Below are 21,197 nucleotides of genomic sequence, written 5' to 3' on the forward strand. Positions count from 1 at the left end.
TCACATCAGCAATTGCCTTCTCTCTTATGAACCATAAAAAAAAAATGTGTCAGAAGGGCCACATGAGCTATGTCATCTGGCTGAGAAGTTGATATTCAGTAGATCTTTGTGGCATATTTTTTATCAAGGAGTTCAAACTGCCAGTTGAAAGCCACTCAAGTAGTCAGGCATAGGACCTACTGCAGAAGCTAGGATACTAGTATCAGGAAAGATGGGAAGAGGTAGAAATCCTGAATAAACACCCAGGGTCCCAGAACTCATTTTTCAAATGAGGAAATTAAAGATCTTGGAGTTTTTAGCATCTTGCAGAAGTCACATAAAAAGCTAGGTAAGATTTAGAGTTTGAATCCAGCTCCATGAGACTTTAAAGCCTGGCCTCTCCCATTTTCCTTTACTGCCTTTACTAAAATGGTGAGGGTCCATCCAGACTAAAGCTCTACCATCGTCACTGAGGGCTTTCAGAACTTGTGAGCCTCTTAAATTGCTGGCAAACTAGTTCTCCCGGAGTAGGCTACCTTCCTGTGAACCATCTTCCTCAGACCTGGATGTATCTAAAGGAGTATATTTTCATCACTCAACATCTGTAACTACCATGTGTTAATTACTTCTCAATATATATCTGCAAGTAGCAAAGTTGAAACTTCCCTATTTAAAGTGAGGAAACGGAAAGTCTAAGTGACCTGCCTAAAGTCAGCATAATGTCCTTGGTTTATAAGAGAGAGATATCAAGTATTACACCAGATCTTAGCATTCTTTGTCCTGAAATTCTAGCAGAGTGCCTCACTGACAATTCTAACAGTAAAAATTATAATACTTATCACTTCTAGATGAGGAAAATAAGTCCCAGAGAGTATAAGTACTTGTCTAATGGTAAGAAGGCAATCAGCAATAGACACAGCATTCCAACCTAGACAGTCTAGCTCCAAAGTCAGTGCTCTAAACTCCCATACTTCCCTGCTTATGCTAATATTCAACCTGATGTTTACCAGATATCAAGTACTCGCTCATAAGTTAACTCACTTTACCTTCCTAGTAATCATGGGAGTTAAACAGTATCATTAATCCCATTTAACTATGAGGATATAGAAGCTCTGGGAGGTTAAATAACTTGTCCAAGGTCAATCATCTGGTCTCACTGGAGTCTTCTTACTTTAAACTCTAGATCCTACCCATTAATTCACTAAGATGAGACCCTTTCTGTTGCTGGTCATCAATGGACCATGGTGCTCTGCAAATCATTCAGCTTCCTCTCTGAATTCTGGGGCAGTAGATTGCAAAAATATGCAGTTTATCTCATGACTTTGCAGCTCCTCCCATCAAAGCCTGAAATGTATTTTTCCTCCTCTTCAGCCCGAACTGACTTTGTGACTTGTTTGACCAACAGAACGCAGAAAAATGATGTTGTGACCTAGGTCTCAAGAGGCTTTGCATGCTTGGCGATAGCTCTCTTGTTTCATTAGCCATGTGAACAAGTCTGAGGTAGTCTTCGGAAGGACTCCCAAGGCGTCCTGCTGAAGGCATCCTAGGGCAGCTAGTAAGCAGTCATTGTGGCGGGGGATTGCAGATGCATGACTGAGCCCAGCAAAGACTAGAGGAACCGTGCAGACACACCCAACCCATATCGCTGACCTGCAGAAGTGTGAGCTAAAACAAAGGTTATGTTTTTAAGCTACTCGGTTTGGGGATGGCTTACTGTGCATCAACGGTTAAGTGACTCACCAGGGTGCTGAATATTGTCTCTCGACTTTTTTGGCACCCATGTGTTTGATTCCTCTTTCATCCTTCACTGTGTTTACCAAAGAATTTCTATTCTTTCGGATGTATCCAGTAAAATTGGATCCTACTTCAAATGTGTTCAGAGTGTCTTATTGAAACTAATTTTGGAGCAGGGGAATATCCAAGTTTTGAGCCTCTTTTTTTAAAATTTGGAATTCTGCTCAGCCAAAGGTGAGGTAGAGTCCACTTCCCCTGTTTTGATTTGGCCATGATGTCAAGTTGCAGTGACATAGGGATTCTTTGAAGGCAGAGAGGCCATGATGGAAGGAAAGAGTGCCTTAAGTGTCACAGAAGAATGTGTTTGGAATTGATATTATGAGATTATTGCCTGCTCACCCCCGTGCTGGTTGCTACCTAAAACGGACAGATAGACAGAAAGGTGATAGATAGATAGATAGGGAAACAGTATAACTCCAGGTGTGGTACATTATACTCTAATTGCACTAGGTCAGGTAGTTGTACAATCATTGGCATTCTGATTGTACTAAAATAATTTAGATTTTTATGCAACCGAATCACAGTGGAAAGGTCACGTGATGAAAACCTTCACGGTGCATTTCTGTTTTTCATTTGTTTCTCTAAAAGTGGACAGTAAAAATCAATGAACACAAGTGACTTATCCTTGACTTAATAATGCCTCTGGCTTGGGTAAGAACATCCACAAATGAAGGCAAATCTCTTATGAGGTCATTTGAAAAAAATGGTAATATCTGATTTGGCTTTATCATTTACTGACTCAGCTGTTGTTTTTTTAATTCATGCATTTATTAAATAAATATTTACTAAGTGCCTCCACTTTCCACTAAGTACTATGAAAACAAAGAGAAGTAAGATATCGTGCCTACAGAAAATCACTTATAGAACGGTATAGGATACATTATTAAATATGGTGAGTACAATAAGAAAGAACCAAATATAATATTATTTGAACAAGAGATTACTTTGGCTTGTGGAAAATAGAAATACAAAGATAAAATAATACTAGATGTAACATTTTGAATTGACATTTCTTTTTGAAATCTCTGATTCATGGACCTGTTTATTCTGGCTTTGTGAAAAAAAACACCACCGTATGTTTATCTTTAGTTCAGAATATATACCATTCCGTCTAGAGCACTGCCCTGAAATTGCAAGGGATCATTTCCCAGCTGGTGTTGCAACTGACTTTTCAGGAGGCCATATTCTCTGAGGCATGCTTTTTCTGGAAAAGGGGGTGCATGCAATTAAATTCAATCCAATGGGCATCAGGTGTTTTTCTGTTTATTTTGTTATGTTTTGGATTGGAAGCATCATTGTGTATAATACTGTGTTCGTGTTATAAGGCTTTTGAATGATGTTGGCAGAAGCATATTTAGCAGGTAAAGAAACTGGAGTCCAATATAAGTGTTACTGAGAATGAGGACAAATTACCGGCTCTTCTGTGATTGAAGGGATCCAGTGTAATACTTGCCACCAGGAGACTGGCTGATGTCAGAGTATGGTACCATGTTTGGAACTCCTAGTGGTCACTGCTGTGGATGAATTAAGAGTGACAGAGTGGCATGGACATATATACACCACCAAATGTAAAACCGCTAGCTAGTGGGAAGCAGCCGCATAGCACAGGTAGATCAGCTCATGCTTTGTGACCACCTAGAGGGGTGGGATAGGGAGGGTGGGAGGGAGACACAAGAGGGAAGAGATATGGGGATATATGTATATGTATAACTGATTCACTTTGTTATACAGCAGAAACTAACTCACCATTGTAAAGCAGTTATACTCCAATAAAGATGTTAAAAAAAAAAAGTGAATCAGATACTCAACGAAAAGTGGTACACAGATAAGCACTGGGAAAAGATGACTTTTTCCTTTTTAAGCTGCCACTATGGCCACATTTTTAGAATCTCACTGGGAACCTGGGGCCAGTTGACAGCATTTGGTCAACTGAAAGACTCAGAGCAGATGTTCTTGTTAATTAAGGGCCTCTTCAGCAATGAGGTCTTGAGGCCCATTTACAAGTGGTACATTAACCTATATTTCTCCAAATCGCCTTACCAGCAGTCTTCCAAGCTTGCTTTCCAAGGAATGGACCCTGTGTTCAAAGATCTGTGTGGGTCATTACTTCAGCATACCTCCTTACATTGTAACCCTTACGTTTCTGCCTCCTAGGAATATTTCTCTTTCCTAAACTCTTTCACACCCAGTCCACCTCTGAGTGTGGTTATAATGCTATAGCTGTCCACTTTCACCTGGTACTAGCCTGTCATGTGGAACTTCCCATAAATTAACTTATCCCTCTTAAGTCAAGTAGTTATAGATGAGTTTCTCAATCTCAGCATTATTGGTATTACTGGTATTCTAGGTGGGATAATTCTTTCCTGTGGGTGAGACGTTTCTGTGCATTTTAGGATGTCTAGCAGCATCCCTGAGTTTTACTCACTAGATGCTCACAGCACACCTTCCCTCAAGTTGTGACAACCAAAAATATCACCAGACATTGCTAGATGTTCTTGGGGGACAAGATTGAAAACCACTAAGGTAGGGTGATAATGCAAAATTATTTGACTAGAACAGTCCCGTTTTAGGCTTGTTGTCCTGGCCTACTTTTTAGCTCAAATGTGTCCCTGTTTTATGATAAATTATAGTTGCTCTAGTCATAAGAGTCTCCCCATGAGATCAAAAGTGTGGGTTGATGGAGGAGTGGCTGTGTGTCAAGGGAAGGCACGCTGTGTGTGTGAGCCATCTGCGCACGCAACTTTCTCATGCTTCGGGAACTGCTTGGGTCCAGTCCCGCACACACCTTTTCCATTTGACAAAGGTGTGCTGGTGTGTGCATCTGACTTCATGGCTCAAAGTTTGTAGGTAACATACAGTCCAGGATGTCTACCTCAGTTTGCATGGGCACATGGATAGGCATCAACCAAAGTATAACGTGAGGCAAGAGTATTTTTCAAAATAATAATTACTGTGTAAAGAACGTAGAGGATTTTTATGCATAAATCCTAAGAAATGTGCTTTTCCCATCAGGGTTGTCACAGACTCCAGACTGCACCCCCATCTACCACAGATTTCAAGCGGCCTGGATTCAGCTGAGTTGGGAGCCAAGTGGCAGGGCTGTTTGCACTGCAACTTGGACCAGCTGGAAGCTTCCTCTTGCTCTTGAACTCACTCAAAGCGGAAAATGTTTTTAATAACCTGGTAAATAGATTGGAAAAGCACAACCAAATATGGTATATATTGCCTGTAAAATCCCCAAGGACTACTTTGCCTCCTTCTTAGTGATAACAGGGAATGCAAGATTCAGGACTGTTTCTTCTAAGAACGTATATGCTGGCATGCTCCAGATCACTGGATCCCCAGGAATTAAAAGCATTCTGTGTCTGTAAGGAGTTTATCTTCTTGGAACTATTGTGCAAGTGTTTCCAAGGCATTTGCTGTAGTTGCTACTTTTATCTGCCTAGTCTCACTAACATGATGAACCAGAATGATATATTCTGGGATGGTACAAAGATCATGGTCCCTGAAAGTGAACTTGTAAAACATATACAGAATATTGAAATGATTTTAAGTCTGAAGGGTAAAGTTGCATAGCTCTTCCTGCTAGATAAATGCAGTGGATCCTGTTGTCTCTTCTTTTGGGGATAAGAATGAATAATTGATTAGATTAATAGCAGCATACTGGCTGCTGTAGAATATTTCTTCCAGTAAGCAGACCATATCTAGCAAACAAGCTGTAAAAGGAGTTTAACCTAATTAAACATATGACTATTATGTGTCACCCTTAAGGAACCATCCATCTTCTGTACTAGCCAAATTGGTGAGTCAAATGGCATGATGAGAAGAATCAACATTCTGAACCTCTCAAATCGTGATCAGTGGCACATGCTTCTGAGATTTCCCGAGGGATGTCATTATATTTTGCATTCAGTGTTTTGGTACAGAAAGGGAGTTCTAGAACCTTTCATTCACCCTCCTACCAAAATAAACCTTCCTCCGTGGATCAGATTAAACTGTGATTATGCCAGTGGCTGAAGTTATCTTGTCTAAAATATACTTGGGAACCAAGGAAATACACATGATATAGAGGAAGACCCAGCTGGAGCTACTATGAGGTAGACTCAAGTCACGATCTATTTAATACCTGACCTCTGTAAAGTCCTCCTTATTTCCTGTGAATCACAATGACATTGTAGGTCCCTAAGGATAAGCTTTGATTTAAATTGAACTTCCCACAGCATCCATGTCTGGTTAAAGCTCTTTATTCAATACCCACGAAGCCTAGCTAATGGCTATAAGGCCCTTTGGGGAAGGCGAGGAGGAAGATTCATGGTAGGAACCCATTGTGTTATCGAAGAGTCCTCCCTCAAGGATATCCAGCTTTCTCTTAGTCCAAAGAGGTCTGAATCTGGCAAGTGACTCAAGTGTAAAGGGCTCCTATCATGATGGCTCAGGTATTGCTTCTGTTAGACATAGAATTCTGGAGGTTGTAAATCTGAAGCAGAACGTCAGCTGGCTGCCCATCCTTTCCTGCTGTACAGGACACCATTATCAATTAGCAATAGCCATATATTTCTGTGATTCAGACCACTGTCATCATCACTTTACTTCTCTTTATTTTAGCTGTGCACACTTTTTTCCTCAGGCAGGTACGCCTTGCTAAATGGTCATCCCGTCCCAGCATCCTCCAGTCCTACTGAAAGTCAAGCAGTCAGTTTCAAACTCAGTGTCTTTTACCAACAACTCCAAGAATATTCCATAGCAGTGCTTGTTTTCTCTCCTCCAGTTTCTTGAGTACTTGATGAAGGGAGTTTCTTCCAGTCCCTTCTTTAGGATTCTGTAGGATGCATTTAGGAGTGAGTGGAAGGTTTGTATAAAATAAACTTACTCCTGCATTTCTGTCTCCCACAGCCTTTTTGATGACAGAACGTTATTTTTGTTAAAGCTCTATGTATAAACATCTTAATACCCAAATAGTACAAAATGCTTATGACAAAAATTAGCTGTTCTTTTTTCTCACCTTCCCTACCCTTTATTCCTTCTCTTTACAGGATCAAATAATCTTTTCAGGCTGCTTAGCAAGCCACGCCAGGCCATTTGCCCCTGGAGCCACGTCACCACGGCTGAAAACACCACGGGAGTGATGGCCCCGGACTATGCGCACTGCTGAGATCTGCTGGAAAGGGTAATTACTGCTTTGCTATTTGACTTTCAACTGCATATTGGCAGTCTAGGTGACTCATCTCTAACTGACCCTGGGCTTTTACATCCTACCCTAGAGATTCAGGTTCACAGGTGAGAGCTTCAGACAGACCAGGTTTAGGATATGTGTCTGCACTTCCTGTGCTAGGGGGTGGTGAAGGGAGTGTCTGTGTTTTCTGGAACTTGTAGATGGAAGGACCCTGCCTTCGACTTATCTTGAGATACTGGCTGGGAAGTAATAATGATGTATATTCACAGTAAAAGGATAACTACATTCCTTTTTTTCCCAGTTTTCCCTCTGGCTAGGTGGAAATGTGAACAATAATTAATGAGATTTGAGGGTTCTAATCCCTCTTCCTTGTGCTGATGAATTAGTATGAGCCCTGAGAAGGTATGGAGTCTATACCCCTCCAGCCCAGGTCATGCTGCAGTCTTAGGCTGAGAAGGGTGCGTTTCAGCTGGTGTTTGGCAACAATTAATATTTCTTGCCTGGAAGAATTTGATAGTGACTCCAAACTTACACCTCAAGAGGAAATGGTTTCCTTTCAGTTATACACACCCTGCAAAGAAAGGTGACTGGCCAGGGTAGGTCTGGATCCATGTCCATGAACCTCCTACACAGGGTTTGAACACATTATTGGCCGTCAGTCACCAAATAAACCCAGGAAGGCAAGTGGCATCTGAATTGGCTTCATCTCCTGGCTTCTATTACACTCACCACTGAGGCACATAGAGAAACAGAAACAGCCTTAGAGAGTCTAAGGGCTGTTTGGCTTTAAACATTTTTTATTTCCTAATTGAATTAGAGTAAAAACAGTAGTTAAAATAAACCCTTGGCTGTTGTCATGAAAATCACAATAACAAATTAGCCTAAAGTAGCCAATTTTCTGTGGTTTCCAAGGATACAACCACAATTGGAATTGTCGTCTGCCAATCAATTTTTTTTTTTTAATTTTCAGGGGACATTAAAACAAAACCATGAAAGGGGAAGGGCTAGAGGGAAAGTTTTTCTTGCTAAATACATGTTAGAGGAAAAGGGGGAAGGTTTCTAAGCAGCAAAAGAAAAGATTCTTTTCAGACCAGTTTAAGAAAAATGGCTAAACCGACTCTGGTCCCACACAGAAGTGGCTTAATTGAAAACAAAAGCTCACAGGTCATGTTGCTATTTTAAAGAATCAAGGTGGCTAAGTCCTCTAACTCACAGGACCACAAAATCCTGGTCCTCTCCTGTCTGATTTTAGCTTTCATTTATTGGATGCTTTGCCAAAAATCTCTTATTACCTCCTCATAACCACCTTATGAGGATATATGCTAGACACTTGTTATCTGGCCCACCAAACATCCATTCCACCTTTTCTGGGCAATAGTTCCTGACTTCCTTTTAGCAAATTACCTTTTCCTCACTTTCTACTATCCAGTTAGACAGTACATTAAGATGCCCTAGCCATGGCAGGAGTGTGAACCAAATCAGGCCGTTCATAGTTAACCCTGGGTAGATCAATCTTCAGCTGCGCTTTTAAATTACTGAAAATTGTTAGAATTTACTTGCTTTGTGGAAGTTCTCGATGAGACTGTAGTGTTCCTGCTAACTTGTCTACACTATCTTGTTTCCTGTGCTCCTTTGTTCATTTTGTAAATTATTAATATCCTTCTAACAACTGTCCATTTCTGCTTACATTAGCCAGAACCAAAAAGTAACGCCCAGTGTTGTTATTCTCATTTTAATTTGAGAAAACTGAGGTTCAATTAAATTAAATCCTTTGTCCAAGACTAGTCAGGTAATAATGGAGTCTGAATTCAAACTCACATCTGCTTCCCCTCCTCCCCCCACCATCTATTTCCTTTTATGTGAATTAATAAATTACATCCTTGGCTATACCCCAAGTCAAGGACTTTCCTTTCAACAGCGGAATCAAGGGTGCCTCCTTGGGAGAAAACTTTCATTGTTCACACTTTTCCTTTTTTGATATGTTGAGTCTTTACACATAATTGATGATTTTTCTCTGCCTGTTCTTTTCATCTGTGTGAGGGGGAGTGACAATGATTGTCTCATGCACCGGGATCCGATACGGTTTCTTTCAGACTGTGAAAGTATCTCTGTTTCTCTTCCTTTCCCTCCCCTTCTCTTTTCGCCCCTTCTCTTTTCTTTCTTTCTCATAGAGTCCTTGGCTGTGAGTATCAGAATAGAAGAAGAAATAGGAATGTTTAAAATGAAGAATATTGGAAAGAGCGTGGGCTTAAGAACCAGGCAGAGCTAGGTTTAAATTCTAGCTCCGTGAATTTCTAGCTTGTTATTGGGGGAAATCATATAGTTAGGAGAAGTTTAAATTCATTATAATTTTTTGTTGCCAATTTAGAGATCCAGGATCATAGCTGCGTTTGGAGGGAGGCAGCTCAACTGTCTAACTGTTACATCTGGTCTGCCTTCACATCACCAAGCTTCCTAGAGCTGTCACTGCCTTTCTGAATGCCCTCTGTTGCTCGGAAGAAGCCAAATGCAAAGCATAGCCTCTTCCCGGCACATGTACAATAGATCTGCCTGAGGCAGGCTGCAAGCATAAACTGTGAATACTCTTGATTTTTTGTGCCAGGTGAATCTTGGTACCCAGGCTAGAGACTCCAAGAACTCTGAGATTTGCCCCTCAGCCACTTGCCCTGTGGTACCTGGTATGCTGAGCCTGGAGTGTTAGCAAGGCCTCCTTGGCGTCCCTTCCTGCCCTCTCTATGTACTGTTCTCCTCCACAGTGGGTAAATGGCAGCTGGTAGGGATATTACCTTCTGCTTTTCTTGCTGAAGTTCATTTAAGTTTCAGGTGAGTGGCTAACACCCTTCACTGGTTCTACAGTAATATACCATAGATTGAATTTACTTCAGTGGGGTTTTGGGAGCTGTGAGTTAAAGATTTGGGTTTAGGTCACTTGCGTTGATGTTATGCCTCTTAATCCAGAGTTCTTTGTTATTGTTGAGGCTGCTTCTGGAATTAGAGAAATGAATACAGTTACATGTGTGTGAAAAAACCTAAGACATTCCTTGCTGCTCAGTGAGTCCTAATTTTCCTTCCTGCCCAATCCCATTCGCCTTATCCAGGATGTGAGCATCAGGATAGAAGGAAAAATACAAATACTTAAAATACTCAATACTGAAGAGAGCATGAGTTTTGGTACCAGGCAGAGAAACGTTTAAAATCTAGCTCTACTTATTTCTAGCTTGTTTTGGGGGAAGATTACTTTCCCTTTATGAACAGCAGTATTCTACTTTATTCTACTCTAGATGATGATAATGCATATCTTCTGGTACTGTTTTCAGTGATAAATGGTATTTATTATTGTACGTTGCACAGAGTAAGCAACTATGTAAGTCAACAGTAGATATGTAAGTCAAGCCAAAATTTGCCAGAAACCTACCCCTCCTTTACAGCTGACATATTTAAAAAAATGTAAATATATTTTTGAATAAATGATACGTTCGTGATTGCTAATTGCCCTTCTTGTAGGCTCTTTACTATATATTGCTATCATTTTTGTTTCCTTTTGCTGCTGTAACATAGTAACATAGACTTAGTGACTTAAAAACCACAAATTTATTTCTTACAAATCTGGAGGTCAGCAGTCTGAAATAAACCTAATGGTGCTAAAATCAAAGTGCCAGTAGAGTTAGTTTCCTCTGGAAGCTCTGGGGAACATCCATGTCCTTGCCTTTCCCACCTTCTAGAAGCCACCTACGTTCTTTGGCTCATGGACCCTTTCTCCATGTTCAAAGCATCTCCCCTCTGACCTCTTGCTCCATCCTTACATCTTTTCTCTCTGAATATGTACCAACTGCCTCAATTCTATAAGGCCCCTTGTGATTACATTGGGCACACCCAGAGAATCCAGGATAATCTTCCCATCTCAAGATCCTTATCTGCAGAGTCTTTGAAATATTAAGGTAACATATTCACAGGTTCCTAGGATTAGGACATGGGCATCTTTGGGGGAGGGGTGGGGGGTATTATTCAACTTCCACAGTATGTTACCTTGTAGCAAAGTAGCAATGTGTAATGTGTAGCATGTGTAAATTTAATGTGTTTTTGCCCCAAATTTACCTTGTTTAATATTAAAGTCATGCCCCCTGCTTTCTTTTTTGGTTTGCAATTGCCCTTATACCTTGTCTACATTTTCATTTTTATCCTATCTGAATCATTTCGTTTAGGTGTCTCTTGTATATAGCACATAGAATTGTGGCTTATTCTGTAACTCCATCTAAAAATTTATTTTCTTTCATAGTCCATTAAGTCATTCTCAATATCATCTATTTTCTTTCTTGTTTTCTATAATTTAGAAATGTCCATTTGCATTTTATTTTGTAATCCTTTGGTTTATTCTTAAATCTCTATATGGCTAAATGCATTCAATGTTCACCATCAGTCATCCTGTTGAAGATTTTCTAATCATCTAGCATATTCCTCAAAATAGCACATAGGTACAATATTTCCTGAGACTTTGCAAAGCCAAATTGCCTGTAGCAATTACTACTTGGCAGAATATAAAATTCTTGGCTCACTCTTTCCTTTAGCTGGAGGTGTTGCTCTAGTGTCTCTTTTATGTTTGATGGTTAACTCAGTTTTATTTCTCTAAGAATGATGTGATCTTTGTACCTCTGTGACCAAAGGATTCTTTCTTTATCTTTCATGTTTAGTACATTGAATTATTTTTGTTTTGACTTTTGGGGCATCGGTTTTCTTTAGCATATAGTATATTCTTGCAATATGTAGATTAGAATTTTCCTTTATTTTAGGAAAGTATCTTAATTTAAATTTTAAATATTTGCTCTGTACTCTTGATTTGTTTCCTTTAGGAATCTTAGGTCTGTGTGTTGCCTACTTTATATATCACTCTTCTGTGTCTTAACCATTATCCTCTTTCTTTGGTTCCTTCTCTGTTCCTGTTTCTATTCTTTTTTTTTTTTTTTTTTTTTTTTTGCGGTACGCGGGCCTCTCACTGCTGTGGCCTCTCCCGTTGCAGAGCAACAGGCTCCGCAGCCATGGCTCACGGGCGCAGCCGCTCTGCGGCACGTGGGATCTTCCCGGACCGGGGCATAAACCCACGTCCCCTGCATCGGCAGGCGGACTGTCAACCATTGCGCCACCAGGGAAGCCCTTGTCTTTTAATATGCTTCTTTGGGGGGTAACTTTATTTTGTCCCTTGTTTTCTTTTTAATGTAGTTGTCATTCTTAAATCCTATTTCTTTTGTTTCCATTTCTTTCCTAAGTTATTATCAGCTTCCATTTCACCTCATACTTTTGACTGGCCATCACCTCTTTTTATCTGGTCATTACTTTCCAAAGTTTTTATACTGCTGCTTTGTGATCTCCTACTTAGAGCTGAAATTGCTCATAAAGTTAATTGTTGTTATTGTTTTTCATGTTGAAATGTTGGGTTACAATTTTTCTATACTTTATAATGAGAGGGTTTTTTTTTTTTGTCTTTTTTTGTGTGTGTGGTACGCGGGCCTCTCACGGTTGTGGCCTCTCCCGTTGCGGAGCACAGGCTCCGGACGTGCAGGCTCAGCAGCCATGGCTCACGGGCCCAGCCGCTCCGCGGTATGTGGGATCTTCGCGGACCGGGGCACGAACCCCTGTCCCCTGCATCGGCAGGCGGACTCCCAACCACTGCGCCACCAGGGAAGCCCTATAATGAGAGTTTTCTACAGAGAAGTTTTCCTGCTATTTTTCAGGTGGTTTCTCTTACGGTATCTTTAGATGCATGTTATACCTTAAAAAAATATATAGAATTATTAAATGTGTTGAATTTTCCTTGCCTAGCTATTATATTAGAGCATCTTACCTACGTGGTTTCTTAATCAAAATTGCCTCTTTTTTTCTTTTCTCTTATGTATGGCACCTTCTGCTTTAGATCCTAGCCAAGTTTGAGGGAGGTTCCACCACCTGTCCTGATTTTGTAGATTCCTTTTACCAGCTGCTACTGCCAAGGAGTACTCCCACTGCCTTCCAGAGTTTTCTCTCTTTTAGAAGGTGGTCATTGCTGAGAATCACCTCTGGGCCTCCTGGAAACTTTCTGTGTCTTCTTTCTCCCCATATGCTCGTGCCCTGTTCATTCACAGCCCAGTTCACAGCAGTTCTGAGGCAGAGTTTGGTCCTCTCTTTCAGGAGATAAATGTGTGGGACCTTCCATGACTAGGGCCCACTGCCCTACCTGTTATTCCTTTCCACTCGTAATCTAACTTTATGGCTTCTTGTGCTGGTTCATTTGCATCCAGGAGCTTTTAAACTGCCCGACACCTAACTTGGAGGTTGCAGAATTTCTCTGACTCTTAACTTCCCCATCAATGTATTTTGGAGAAAACCTAGGAAACTGAAAATTCAGCTGCCACCACACTAAATTTGTAAATATCTGTTCTCCAAATAGCACCTTGAACTTTCATTCGAGTCAATCCATTGCTCAATATTAAAGTTGTTTTATGAAAGTTTAGAACATTTAAGGGAAACATTACTTGCTCTCAGAGACAGACCTTAAGGTCTTGATGGCTGAATATAGTAGAAGTTGATTTCTTGCCCATGTAAAGTTCATTGGCATGAGGGAGTGCCAAGGCAGGGGAGCTTAGCATCAGTCATTCAGGGGCTGGACTGATAGAGCCTTTGCCATATTTATTTAACACCTGGATTCCAAGATCACGTGGAGTAGAGCGAAAAGCTGGAGGTTCTTGTAGGAGATTTTCATGGGTGAGATCTGATAGTACATATGTGGCTTCGACCCTTTCCCAGTGACCACGTTCAGGCATACAGCCACGTCTAACTGAAAATGAGATTGAGAAATGGAATCTTGTTCTGTGCCCAGGGAGAAAAGGAAATAAATTTGGTGAAGAGCTAACTTATCTTTGCCATAAAATCTCTCTCTCTTCTCCCAGTTTACCAGCTTTGTCAGGGCAGGGCTAGAACTTTACTTGTGATTATTAAAACACAGTGGAAGGAGTTGAATTCATGTGCTTGCTGTCTTGGGAAGTTGCCTAGATGTTCCGTGAACCATCTTGAGCTAGCCTCCTGGAGGATGAGGGACCACATAGACCAGAAGCAAGCCATCTCAGCTGGGGCTGTCTTGAGTTTGGTCAGCTGGTCAGCCCTGGAGATGACCTTGCAGCTGAACACATATGCATGATTAATGCAGATGAGACTGGAGAAACCATCCAGCTGAACCCAACCCAAATGGCTAATCCACTGGATGTCAACTAAATAAATGGTTGTTGTTTTAAGTCACTATGAATTAAGATGGTTTGTACTCGGGAAAAAATTAACCGATATAAATAGATATACAAATGTTGGTCTGTTCCTACCCTAGATGATCCTGAAGGTTTTTCTTGACTCTTGGGCTGATGAAGTATCTTCCCTGATCCTGGGCTTTCTGAATTACTCCCTCTTTCTTTTCTTTCCCAGAGAACATTCAGTATCTTAAATCCCTCTGCTTCTTCAGTCTCCAACCCCAATTTAGCTTTCAGCTTGTGTTATCTACTGTGTTTCAAATTGTGGGTTGTTTTTTTTTCTCCCTGTACATTGTCATTGACGGTTTCCAATTTATTAGAATATAGAAAAGGGATAAATGAAAACTGACTATACTGGGCCAAATAAATGCAAGACTACCTTTACTATTGCCAAGTACTTTATGCTAAAAAACAGAACAGAAAACCGAAGTAAAACGACAACGGTAACAAACTTCCCACTTCTTGGCTTTCGGTTGCATTGCAACTGTCATTCTGGCTGGATCTGTATATTTTGCCCCAGGAAGAGGTGATAGAATATGTCATATTCCAGGAAGGCAATGAGGTAACAGATAAGAAAAAAAAATGTCTACTTGCCACATTGTACCCTTAGTATAAAATTTGGAGTCATTAGAAGAGAATGGTCTTCTTTTAATATGATTCCCCCTTCCTTGCCACCTCCAACCCCAACCAGTAGGCAGGAAGAGGTTGTGGTCAATCACTGAACTTTACACTCAAGGCTGTGCTTTTTCAGTGTGGAAGTAACTTGGTATGTTTCAGGCCCTATGAATCCATTGAAAAGGAAAAATACATTGTGTCCATCCACAGATATTTTAAATTTTGATAGTGACAAATTGTCCTCCAAGAAGTATCAAGAAGTACCTTCCTGTGTATTAGTATTAATTTCCTCATCTTATAATAGCACTGTTTTTTTCCTCAAATTTTTATTATACTAAAATATATATAACATAAAATTTGCCATTTTTAACATTTTAAATGTACAGTTTAGTGACATTAGTTACATTTACAGTGTTATACAACTATTGCCATTATCTGTTTCCAAAACTTTTTCAACACCCCAAACAGAAACTCTATAACTATTAAACAATACTCCCCATTCTAATGTTACCCCAGCGTCCTGACAAACTGTAGCCTACTTTCTCTCTGTATGAATTTACCCATTCTAGATATTTAATATAAGTGAATCTTGCAGTATTTGACCTGTGTCTGGCTTATTTAACTTAGCATAAATTTTCAGGATTCTGTGGTATCGTAGCATGTATCACAACTTCATTCCTGAATAATATTCTATTATATGCATGTACTGTCCATTCTGTTTATCTATTCATCTGTTGATGAACACCTGGGTTGTTTCACTTTTTGCCTATAGTGATTAGTGCTGCAATGAGTATTACTATACTTTTTGAATCCCTGATTTCAATTCTTTTGTGTGTACTTAAGAGTGTAATTGCTGGTGATTCTATGTTTAGCTTTTCAAGGAACTGCCAAACTGTTTTCCACAGTAGCTACATTTTACATTCCTACCAGCAAAGGATGGGCTTCCAATGTGTCCATATCCTCACTAATATTTAATTTAATTTTTAAAATTGTAGTCATCCTGGTAGGCTTGAAGTGGTATCTCATTGTGTTTTCTTTGCATTTGTCAAATTATTGATTTTTTTTCAAAGAATTGGATTTTAGTTTTGTTAATTATCTCTTGTTTTTCTACTTTCTATTAATTTATTTCTAATTTTTAGTATTTCCTTCCTTCTGCTAATTTTGAGTTTAGTTTGCTCTTCTTTTTCTATAACATATGATCTATCCTGTACTATGTGCACTTGAGAATGTATATTCTGCTGTTGTTGAGGGGAATATTCTACATACGATCTGTTAGGTCTAGTGATTTATAGTATAGTGTCAGGTTTTCTATTTCTTTTTTGATTTTCAGTCTAGAACATGAACCCATTATTGAAAGTATGGTTGTTGAAGTCTCCAAATACTATTTTAGAAATGTTTATTTCTAAATTCTATTTTATTTCTGTCAATGTATGCTTCATATATTTTGGAGCTCAGTTGTTTGGTGCATATATATGTTTATAATTGTCATATCTTCTTGAAGAATAGATTGTTGAAGGCTGCAGTGATCCATTTATTAACTGACTTTACCAAACTATTTTTTGCAAAAATTGTATTCCTTGTCATTTGAGGTCACTGACGTCTCTTTACTTTCTCGTGTTTAGATAGTGTTTTGACAGAAATTTCCTTGAATATCAGGAGCTAAACAAAGAAAGAAACAAATTTCTAGTAGTCCTTATTGCCAATCTAGGGGGTGAAAAATATTATCTCATTGTTTGCATTTTATTTCCCTGGTAATTTGTGAGGTTGTATCTTCTTAAGTTTCTTAAGGCACTTTGCTAGGGATTTAGATTTCTTACTTTTACTCATTTATAGAATTTCTTCAGATGGCCTTCATATGAATTTTTTGTGACATATGTTGCAATTATTTTCTCAGACCTGCCAATTTTATCTTAATATTGTTTATGATGTCTGTATTGGAAAGAATTTTATGACTTTCATAAAATTAAACTTAAGAATATTTTCTCCTAAGACATTGCTTAATAAGGCCTTTCCTATAAATATTTTCTATAATAAATCTAATTTCTTATGCATTAGCTTATTAAATAAATATTACTTAAAAAATAAAATTTTATTAAATTATTTAATAAAATAAATATTATTTATTTACATTTTTATTCCTTTATGTCATACTCTTGATTTTATTCAAAATATGACACTTTTTAATATTTTTTCATCATTTTTTTCTGGAATTCCACTTCTATTTATACTACAGCCTGCTTATAGTGATCATGGGGATGTTATGGGTTAAGCTTATCTGTGAGATTCACCAGTGGCTTGTATTTGGAAAGAGCATGTTCTGTGTTCTTTTAGGATGTCACCACCCATCTTGGCACTTTTTTGGCCTCTCTCACACAAGTATCTATGTCACTGCCCAAAAGTTTCTGTCATGAAAGTAGGAAAGATCAACTGGTATAAATTTCATTCCACAAAAAATCACCTTGATAGTTGTTCTCAGCCTACCTTCCTGCTTCTTACATCTTTTAAATCTGACTTAGAGAACCCCTAGAAATGCTCCTTTTTACAGCTGTCCTTTCCTTTGTGTTCTTTGATCTGTGGTCTTCTTTGTCAAGCTGATTCTTCCTGCATTTTACTTTCAAGGATTCTTCAACAAGTTTGATTCACTGAAGAGACTGTTTTTTACTGCTAGTGTTATAATTTTGTTTTCTCTAATACAATTTTTTTATGTCTCCTCTAGGGAAGTAAGTGATATAGGCATGCGTTCTCAGACTAATATCCTAATCTAATTTCCTATGTATATTTTTATTCTTACCATATATTTTTGTAATAAAATTTGAGGTTATTTGAAAGATTGCATTTAGTAGAAGATGGTAAAAAAATACTTAAAGGAATGGAAATAGGGACATGAGTAAGAAAAAGAAAAATCAAGAAATCAGTTTGGTATCTATAGGAATTCAGACCTTTGGCAGGCTTGGGGAACTGAATTTTTACTTACCCAGAAGTAAGTTTTCCAGGTTTGGTTTTTCATAGTCATTAGAACCTAGTGGGTAGAAAAATACTTAACCAGATTTTCCAGAAGATTCTAAATCTCCCTTGAGAATGGGAAAGTGATGGTTCTCACTGTGGTCAGAACTTCATTCTACAAGGATGGAATCACTGGCAACCGGGCATGTCGGAGAGGACTTTAGGAATCACTTCTACCTGGGTATGTACAACAAAGTCTCCTCATTACAACCTTAACTGTGTCTGTGGGCATCTTTTGGTGTTTCCATAACTGTCCCATGGTAAGACTACCTAAACCACTTGATGTAAAACACTCTCTTCTTTACAACAGAGGATATGAAAATATGAATCTTATGTCCCTATTATTCAGAAAATTCAATTTCATGATAGAAATATAAGCTAGAAATAAACTGATAATTCAGAGTTTGACTCTTACTGGAAAAAAAAAAAAAACACTTGATGTTTTAGAGACAAATCCCAACCTTACAGATATTCTTTGTAACTACTATGGTAGACACCTTGACATCTTCTCCTGTTTTAGCTCTGAATCACACTCTGACATTTATAACATGTTTATACTCTTATTAGTCTGTGTTGATAGTTCTCTCACTATATTCTCTGGGTACCATTTGTCTCCACACTGGATTAGAAGTTCTGTAAGAGAAGGCCATGTGCCAAACTTTCTTTCAAGTATTCTGGACAAGATTGTACATATGTCAGGACTGGTGAAGTGATCAATAAGTAACCCATGAATTTTCTTGCCAGTAAATGAGCAATTGATTATGTCACCTTTTGTAAATACCAAGGTAAGGTTCTCCAGCTGCTTATCTGTATTCTAGGGCTTTTGACTTGACCTATTGTGAAGGTAACTAAACTCTGATGAGCAGCAGCTGCAGAGACTGGATGATATAGAAAGAACAAGGAAAACGGCCATGATGAACCTCAGACTTCCAGTACCCTCTTAATAAGGCATGATAAAATACAACCCTCAACCAATGAGTTAAAGACCCTTTGATCAGGAATTTTCCATTCTAATTAAAGGCCTTTAGTTATCCCCTGAATAACTCCTGGAAATCCAATTATCCTTTTATTAATTCATCTATAAAAGGGAGTGAAAGGACACGCTAATGTTTCCTTTAATAGGGTTAAAAAGAGTTAAGAGAAAAATTAGAGGCTAAATAAAACTTCTGAAATGGGAAGTAACCCAGATATAGTTCTTCACATACTCATGTTCATTTAACAATAGCTCACCAGTGCAAATCTCTGTCTGCTTTCAGGTATGGCTCATTGCTTTCAGGACTCAGTGGCTTTATGATTTATTATTTTTCCTACATTCTAATCCACATCATATCCCTGAGTCACTTCTGAGCAAATGTCTTTTCTGTTCTGTGATTCAGTAAATCCTACCACAGAATTGGGTTTACAACAGAAACTGCTTGAAAGAAGAAATGAGTCCAAAACTTGAATTAAGTTTCCTCGGGTAAAACAAGTTTTTTTTCCTCCCTAAAGAACCTTGTTGAGCATGGGCCCACTCTTAAGGCGAGTAAGCTTGGACTTGAAAATAATTGACCAAGCTAGAAAATGAGGAACTGCCAAGAACCCAGAGGGAAATCAATCAAGGGCTATTGTGAGGTTGTGATGTGCTTACTTCTCCTGGGGGCATGGAGGGTATTTTCTGAATCATAGAGGGAGATCAGTTTTTTTTGTTCATCCCTTTCCATGCCGATCTTTAGCAGAGGCATTACTTCTTCACTCTCCCTAAGCAGAATTGATCTCTTCTTGGTCCACATTTAACCAGAACTTTGAACATCCCTTGTTTCAGCCTTCTTGAGTTGCAAGGACATGTAGCAGGAAGACTGTGGGCCTTGGAGAGAGAGACACGTGTCTTCAAGTTCTGCTTCTGCTACTAATTAACCATATAACAAAGACAAGTTATTTTCTAGACTTCATTAGTAGATTGGGGATAATAACAATGATTTCTTAGGCTTGTTGTGATTGTTAAATGTGCCAGCGAAGTGTCTGACACCTGATAAGCATACAGTCAATAACAGGATGGCATTTCTGCCAGAGGATGAATGAGAAAGACCTTGGGTCACAGTCTCCATCCATGTAGCCTAAAATATCTAACAGAAATGGATACCCCACTGCTGCTTGGGCCACAGTCAAACACAGGGAATGACACAGCTTCACACAACAGTCTTTGAAAAGTGTAAGCCAGAGAAAGAAGAGTGCAAAAATGCCCAAGGCTTGGAGATATTCCTAGTAATGTTTCCACCCCATAAGCACTGCAAAGGGAAAAGTAGGTGAGTGGAACAAATTCTGAAAAACCTTGCCCATATGCTCAAAGTAAAAAGTAAAGTCAGGTGGTTGTCAGGAGGTCAATATAATGACTATCATAGCTCTGAAAGTGTTAGCTAGTGCAGTTATATGGCAGGAAAAGAACTATAAAAGTGAGAACGGTGGACATTAAGTTATTGTTATTTGCAGATGATATGATTGTATACTATTAAAACTCATGAGAATTGTCTGGAAAACTGTTAGAAATAAAAAAAGAGAGTTCAGAAAATTGGTTGCAAAATTTATATGAAAATTATTAGTTTTCTTATATACTAACTGTAAACAGATAATTTACTGAAGGAAATATCCCCTTTACAATACCAAGAAAAGCAGATTTTAAAAACCTAGGAACAAGAAATATTCAGGGTTTATGCGAAGGAAACTTTAAAAGTCTTTTGAGGGGCTTCCCTGGTGGCGCAGTGGTTGAGAGTCCACCTGCTGATGCAGGGGACACGGGTTCATGCCCCAGTCTGGGAGGATCCCACATGCCGCAGAGTGGCTGGGCCCATGAGCCATGGCTGCTGAGCCTGCGCGTCCAGAGCCTGTGCTCCGCAATGGGAGAGGCCACCACAGTGAGAGGCCCATGTACCGCAAAAAAAAAAAAAAAAGTCTTTTGAGGATTATAAAAAAACACTTAGAAAAATAGTCATAACTTATTCTTAGATAAATAGTCTCAATATTGTAAAGATATTACCTTTGAAAAGTAATCTGTGGAGCCTATGCCAACCAAATTAGAATACCAATGAAATGTTTTGTGGAAAACTTTGCAAAATGAAGTTTTTTGAGCAATACATGTAAAAATTGCTATGCTGATTCTGAAAAAAAAAAAAAAGAAAAAAATAGTTTCAGTGGAACAAAATCAGGAATCTAGAAAATATTCATCCGTATATACATGAATATGATGTATATACTAAAGATGATGCTTTATTCAGTGGGAAAAGATGGCTTAGCTAAAAAATGGTTTTGTAAAAATGGAATTGACATTTGTGGAAAAAATAAACCTGGGTGGCTGCTTCAGTGCTAATATGAATACAAGGTGTTTTAATTGTATA

General features: G+C 38.8%; 1 protein-coding gene across 10 annotated transcripts in view; it reads left to right on the forward strand.

Moving 5' to 3' along the window:
* ARPP21 (cAMP regulated phosphoprotein 21) overlaps positions 1–21,197 on the forward strand; it is a 1,021,360-nt gene that overhangs the window by 246,423 nt on the left and 753,740 nt on the right. For 9 of the 10 annotated variants that reach the window (XR_013830175.1, XR_013830176.1, XR_013830177.1 and 6 more), the window contains one exon: positions 6,807–6,940. The gene's annotated coding sequence lies outside the window, so the exon portion shown is untranslated. Of the gene's footprint in view, positions 1–4,712; positions 4,957–6,806; positions 6,941–21,197 lie in introns of those variants that run through there. The other variant, XR_013830183.1, reaches the window with a different exon arrangement.

The sequence above is a fragment of the Stenella coeruleoalba genome, assembly GCF_951394435.1.
Source record: "Stenella coeruleoalba genome assembly, chromosome: 10".
In the NCBI taxonomy this organism is placed as follows: domain Eukaryota; kingdom Metazoa; phylum Chordata; class Mammalia; order Artiodactyla; family Delphinidae; genus Stenella; species Stenella coeruleoalba.